This window comes from Macrotis lagotis, chromosome 6, assembly GCF_037893015.1.
Source record: "Macrotis lagotis isolate mMagLag1 chromosome 6, bilby.v1.9.chrom.fasta, whole genome shotgun sequence".
Taxonomy (NCBI): Eukaryota; Metazoa; Chordata; class Mammalia; order Peramelemorphia; family Peramelidae; genus Macrotis; species Macrotis lagotis.
The window spans coordinates 90,160,714-90,167,957 of record NC_133663.1 but is presented as its reverse complement, the minus strand read 5'-3'; the positions used below and the strand labels follow the sequence as shown (position 1 = coordinate 90,167,957).

The 7,244-nt window shown below is 36.7% G+C and overlaps 1 protein-coding gene across 2 annotated transcripts in view; it reads left to right on the top strand.

The window, feature by feature from the left end:
- LOC141491090 (aldehyde oxidase 2-like) overlaps positions 1-7,244 on the top strand; it is a 144,924-nt gene that overhangs the window by 18,876 nt on the left and 118,804 nt on the right. For both annotated transcript variants that reach the window (XM_074191678.1, XM_074191680.1), the window contains exon 2: positions 5,102-5,152. The gene's annotated coding sequence lies outside the window, so the exon portion shown is untranslated. The remainder of the gene's footprint in view (positions 1-5,101; positions 5,153-7,244) is intronic.

The window sequence follows — 7,244 nt, the reverse complement described above, 5'->3', positions numbered from 1 at the left end:
CCTCTACCAGAACTTTTGTAGAACTGAGAAAAGATTGCTTATACACCCACCCTTCCACACTACCAACAGAGCTCTTGAGAACCAAGAATTGAGTGAACTGAACTGGAATTGTTTGAGTTAGCTTTGCTTTCAGATTATAAAATGACAGATTTTGGATTTTGTTTGGAAGGTCGACTGAATTTCATAGGTCTTTTGCTGAAATGTGTATTCATCTCCTTACATTTAGGTTTTATGTGATTTTACCTTCTAGAGGATGACTTTTTAACCTGAAGACTATTGAATATGTGTTACTATCATCTTCATTATCATCATTAAAATGTGTTTTTTATTATTATTATCATCATCATCATCATCATCATTATTAAAGGAATTAGCTGAACCCTCAGATTCTGAGAAATCCATTGCATCCAAAGGGGATATAATGATAATGATGGCACAATTGGGCACCAGGAAGGGAGATGGATTTATGTTTGTGTGTGTGTGTGTGTGTGTGTGTGTGTGTGTGTGTGTGTGTGTGTACAACAGGGGACAAAGATCATTTGACTAGAGCACAATCTTCAGAAGAGTAATTTTCAATGATTCTGGAAAGATGGATTGGGGACAGGCTATAAAAGGTTTTAAAAGTTAAACAGAAGAGTTTATATTTTATTCTAAAGGCACTGGATTTGGAGGAGAAGAGGGACATGTTGAGATCAGAACCTAGGGAAAATTATTTTGGCAATGATTTGTAGGGTGAACTGGAATGGTTAGAAATTGGAAATAGGGGGATGAATTAGAAAGCTGTTGCAATAATCAGGCAAGAGTTGATGAGGATCTGAATTAAGGCTCCTTTCTCTCTAATATCTAGACATGTTAATTAATTGTGTGAGTGGAAAGGAGTCGCATCTGAGATATACTGTGGTGGTAGAAATGGCAAGATCTGGCAAGTGATTGAATATTTGAGGTGAAGAGTAAAATAAGAGTCTGGAGATCAAAAGAGTCAACAGTAATGCTGAGGTTATAAGCTTAAGATCTGGGAGATTGGATGGATGGGGATATCTTCAACAGAAATAGAAAAGTTTGGAAGAGAGGAGTGGTTTTTAAGTTGACTTTGGATGTGTGAGTTTGAGATCTCTGAGACATCTTCACCATAAAAGAGCTCAAGGGGGAGTGGAAGATAGAGGGTTATCTCTTTGAGATCAGGAGGCCCAGAGCTTTAGAAATATTCAGAAACACAGTTTCTATCTGGACCTAAAAAGCCTCTCTCCCAGAGTCCTGTCTCCTTTCTCTGTTGTGATTATCCCAAATGCAAATGCCTTCTCAGAGCTACATGGCTTTTGTTTCTCCAACTCCATGCTACTTCTATTCATTTCTGATAGAAACTGGGCTTCTCTTCCAGTCTGTCCCAGGACTCAGTGAATGAACTTTAATTACCTGGTTTACCATTTTTCACTCTTAGTCTCTTTCTGATTCACTCAAGGAAAGGAACTAATTCACACCTCCTGAGAAGAGTCCAGTAGTCAAATTTAAGTGTTTCGTTAGCTTAACCCTTAATTATCTGGTCTTTATTCTGTGATTTTGTTGGTGAAAAACCAATTCCCTTATATGGGAAAGTGGACTCTCGAGAAGGTCAGTCATTTGCTTAAAGCCCCATAGTTAATATGTGGCAGAGTCAGGATTCAAACTCAGACCTTCAGAATCAAGGTCTTCTGGCCTCAGTCCCATATCTTTCCACTTGGCTATGTTGCCTAGTCAACAGACATCCAGATAAGAATAATTCATTTCCCTAAACTGATTCTTTGGCTGAATAATTTAGTTATCTGACATTCATCATATCAATGGAGTATTTACTAAATTTCTACTTCCTTTTGTATTGGCTACAGGAAGATGACATCTTTCTGTCCCCTGGATGACAATAATAATCACCAGAATTTAAATGACACTTTGAAATTTGCAAAGGGCACCTCTTTCGATCCTCACAATAACCCTAGGAGAGAGGGTGCTATTATTATCCAATTTTATAGATGAGGAAATTGAGACAAAGGTAAAATTACCTGTCCAGGGTCATACAGATGGTAAACATCTGAGGCTGTGATTTGAACTCAGATCCTCTTAACTCCAAGTTCAGTATTCAGATTGATTCCGTACACCAGGATATTAGGTACACTCTCTCTACTCTACTTCCACGATTAGGGAGGTAGATTGTTCTGATGTTCTTTGACAAACCAAAGCTAGCAAAGACTTACAGAGCAGAATTTAGAATGTTGATGTTTGGGAGCAAGCTGGAAGGGGTCTCAAGGTGATCTAGTCTAACCACCTCAATTTAGGATTAGGAAATTAAGGTCCGGAGAGTTGAAATCATTTACTTAAGGGTAGTAAGGAGCAGATCTAGCATTTCAACTTGTGTCCTCTCATTCCAAATCTAGCATGTTTCCACTGTTGTCTTCAGAATTTAATCAATGTCTACAGGGATCTCACTTTCTTTCCAGATTTAATATTTCACACTTTGGTTAAAAATGTAGTTTAAAATGATCCAGGCTCCTCAGCTCTGTAACCAATCAGACACCTCCAACTCTACCATCAACATAGGCATTCTTGCCTATAACTGAAGTCTGACACATCCTTTAATCCTAGTGTAGCTGAAAAAGAAATGCTATGATGTGATTGCCTACCTGACCAATATTGGTCAGAAGGATTTTTGAAGAGACCAGGAAAAATCTTGAGCATTGAAGCTCAAGGCCAAAAAGGTTTTCATTAGTGATGTCAGTAAGGAATTTGTAGAAGTCAGTCTGGTCATTTTGTTCAGTCCAGAGTCCCATAAAAAGGACTCCCAGTTCCTGTTCACCTCCCTAGCCAGACATTGCATTACCCACAAATGAGTGAAATTTGTCTGCCAGAATGGGGCCAAGTGCTGTGTCCTATGAAGGGAAATGCAGATCCAGTTTTAGTTAACCTGATATTTCTTGGCCACTCAAAGTTCATCACCTCCCAAAGTAATGCCTGAATTGTACAATAAATTCAAAGGATACAACAATCTGATACAGTATGCAAAGAAATCCTAAGAAATACCCTTCCAAGATCCCCTAAAGCATAAGTGAAGACCTTATATATGAGAACTACAAAACAGAATTCTAGAGAACCCTAAGAAGCAAGCCATGTCTGGCCTGTACACAAAGATCAAAGACCCTACAAAGGCTTCCAAAAGCCTAAATATCTTAGAGATTCAATTCAAAAAAGGTGTCCACAAGCAGGTAACTAGTCAAAGATGGTACTTCCCAACCTTCAGAAGTCCACAGGGGGTGGCTAGGTGGTGCAGTGGATAGAGCACCAGCCCTGGAGTCAGGAGGACCTGAGTTCAAGTCCAACATCAGACACTTAGTAATTACCTAGCTGTCTGACCTTGGGCAAATCCCTTAACCCCCAATGCCTTGCAAAAACCTTCCCAGTTAGAGTTCTTTTCCTTAGAGTTCTGCCTCAATGTAAATGAAATGTGGACAAACATGGGGTGAGTCAAATCGATATTGTGGAGAATAATTTGATCAGGATGAAGTCCAGTCCACTATTATTATCATTTAAACATTGAGGCTTTCACCATAGATTGAGAACACAAAAACCAAGAAGAACCTGAACTTGAATCTTTCTGACTTGGTATACAATGGTTTCAAGCATAAGGGAGGTAATGAAAAAACTAGTTAAGATAAATAAAACAATACCAATAGGTAGTATTTATATATTAATTTCAGGTTTGGTAAGCACTTTACAAATATTATCTCATTCAATCCTCACAGCACCTCTGGGATGAGAAAGCTGAGACTGGCAAAGGCTATGCCACTTGCCAAGGGCATTCCATTGTTCACTCGTTTCAGTCATGCTGGACTCTACATATTCCACCTGGAGCTTTCTTGGCAAAGATACTGGAATGGCTTGCCATTTTCTTCTCCAGCTCATTTTACAGATGAGGAAATTGAGGCAAATAGGGTTAAGTGACTTACCTAGGGTAACATAGTAAGTGTCTGAGGACAAATTTGGGTTTTTTTTATTAATCTATTTAATGTTCAAATGCATTAAACTGACAAGAACATCAGCAGCAGTTCTGTTCAAAAATTTTTCTTCTTCTTCCCTTGATGAACAACTATATTTTTTTGCAAATCCTAAAGCTTGCTTTAAATAGGCCATATTATTATTACTTATCATTTCCTTTTCCTTTTCTTATGTATATGAGGTCACCTGCCACTGTGCTGCAAACTCCCAGGAAGAGGCTGAGGGCAAGGTCCAGATACGGGTCTTCAAGGGTTAGATATACATCCTGGGCTAATAGTCTCCTTGGTCACTGCACAATGAAGAACTCATAGACATGAATATGCAGGAAGTTTATGAGCCCTCTGACGCTCCTGCCTTCATCAAAATCAATTCCCTCTGGCTAAAGCAAGGCTTCCACTAGATAGACTAAGCAACTTGTCCCTCCCTGCCAGTTCTCCAAGCAATGGCACTGATTGTCATGACAATTTGTGATTGCTATTCACTCTTCTAGTTTGTAGATCAACCAGGCTTTGGTTCACATTCCTTTAGCAAGCAAAGGTCAACAAAGGGAGGAGAGCAAAAATTACAATAATAACAACAAAAATAATAAAAGACCACTCTGCATGTGGGCAATGAGATGGTCAGTGGATGGAGTGCTGGATTGGAATTCAGGAAGACTATCTTTCCAAGTTCAAATCTGAACTCAGACCTATTTTGGCTATGTGAACCTGGCTTATGTTTGTTCACTTCCTTAACTTCAAAATGAACTGAAGAAGGAAATGGAAAACCACTCTAGTATCCTTGCCAAAAAAAAAAACCCCAGAATAGGGTTACAAAGCCAGAATTACTGAAACAAATGAACAACTTTGCATGTGAAAAATATATAGTTTAAAACTAATAAGAATCTCAAAATAAGTCCACCATCTTACATGTGACATTTCTTAAGGTCTAAAGAGTTAAAAAGTATTTCATTCATTCATCCTTAGAACATTTCTAAGAAGAAAGTAGAATGAGAGAGGAGCAGAAAAATTAATTCACCCAGAAATGAAAAAATAAAGTTGGTATAATTTTTCTAATCTAGTTCCTTGACTTTTTTTTTTAGGTTTTTGCAAGGCAATGGGATTAAGTGGCTTGCCCAAGTCCACACAGCTAGGTAATTATTAAGTGTCTGAGACTGGATTTGAACCCAGGTACTCCTGACTCCAGGATACTGCACCACCTAGCCGCCCCTCCTTGACTTTTTCTATTCTAGTTTTAGAATCCAGTGTCTCTCATGGAAAGGAGATCTATTCAAAATTAACTAATGAGGGGAGGGTACTTTGTTACCAGATTCTCCCTGATTCCACTACTTCTTTAACAACTAGTTACAATGATGAAAATGGAAAGAACAAAATAAGAAAACTGAACACTTTTAATTTATTGTGATCAATTAGAGAAATGCTGAGCCGGTTTTTCTTCTTCTATTATATAGTCTGTCAGACTCAAGTTTCTGGTTTGCTTAGTTTTGCTACACTGATTTTTAAAAATTATTCATTACATCATTGTGGCTAGAAGGAATTTATTCAGAAGTGAAGATCATATAAAACAAAATACATCTATAAAAATTATAAAAACACTAATTAATAATCTCTTTGTGCCTTTGATGTCACCCTATTCTTTATCCTCTTAGTTAACAACTTTCTTTCTGAGTTAAACAGAGAAGTGATTTATTTTCACATTCTTAACAAAACAGAAATACTGACATTTTTAGGGAATAGTGTAAGCATTTTGATTTTGTTTTTCTTGTCAAAGGAGGTATTAAAAGAATTAGTTAAGATGAGTTATTAATAATAATAAATAGATAGTATTTCTGTAGTACTTTTTCCTTAAATACAAATAATATCTCTTTTAATCCTCATAACAAGCATGGAAGAAGTAGGTGTTATTATTACCTGCATTTTACAAATGAGAAAGCTGAGCCTGGCAAAAGCTAAGCTGCTTATGGAAGCTGACAAAACTAGTAAGTGTCTAAGAATAGTTTTGAACTCATGTCTTCATGACTCCAGGTCCAGCACCTTATCTCTACCTAGCTGCCAAGAATCATTGAAACAAATTAAATACACCCCTTCTTTTGTAAATCATGGTACTTGCTTTAAATAAGTCATATTATTATGATTATGATGATGATGATCACTTAAAATTTCCCTTTCCTTTTCTCATGGGTAGAGAACAGGAATTAGGGTCAAAGTAGTAAGACATGAATTACAAACATATACCTGTTCAAGTTTTTACTTCAAATCTAAAGTCTAATTGTAATGCATAAGAGCTGAGCTTTCTAAATGGAAGAAAATCTCATCATACAATTAATGCTATACTGTCTTATTATATAATCTTTATAAGCTTTTTAACTACTCTAGATATATTTAGGATAAACAAACAAGAATTTTAGGAACCAGAATAAAATCCATCACAAATTCCAAGAATCTCTAGTCTTTTGCAACTCAAGGTTTCTCTATAAAGGAAGATATGACTTCCTGAACAAAAGAACAAGGCTTCCTAATCAGTTAATTAAAACTAATTAGACACATTAATTAGGAAAACTATTTTTGCTGAAAAATTTGGGGAGAAATCCCACCCCATTTAGGGAAAACAATTGATAGGGTTTGCCCTATGGGCCCCATATTGGATGCCTGGGTCTTAGCATATACCACTAGGGGGCAGTGCAGCACAGGTGAAGGAGTATATAACCAAGGTTCTACCTGTGTGACCTGGGGCTAGTCTCCCTTTCTGAGTCTCAGATCCCTTACCTGTAAAAATAAAGAAGTTGCATTAGTTAACCTTTGAAGATCCCTTTGACTCTCTCTATGATCCAAGAAATTTAAACTCGAGTTTTGAACATTTTCAAGTAAAATAGTACCTAATAATGAATTAACATTTTTATAGCATGTTAAGGTTTGCAAAATACTTTACATGGTTTCCTCAGTGGATTTGACCAAGAAATGAAAGTATGTACACAGAAGAGAACAGAAGGAAGGTCAAACAGAATTACAAGGAATCAAAACAGCTTTGAAAATTACATGTTGCATCTATTATAGACTCTTAGCAAGAAAATAAGCTAGATATAATAGAGAGGGACAGTTTCTTGTGTAATCTTTTCTTTCTGTTCTACAAAGTATATGGAGGTGCTCATTTTAGTGTTTATTAATGTCAGAATAAATGTTTTTAATTTTTAAATTGAAAACCTTTATTCACTCTGAGAAAGGGGG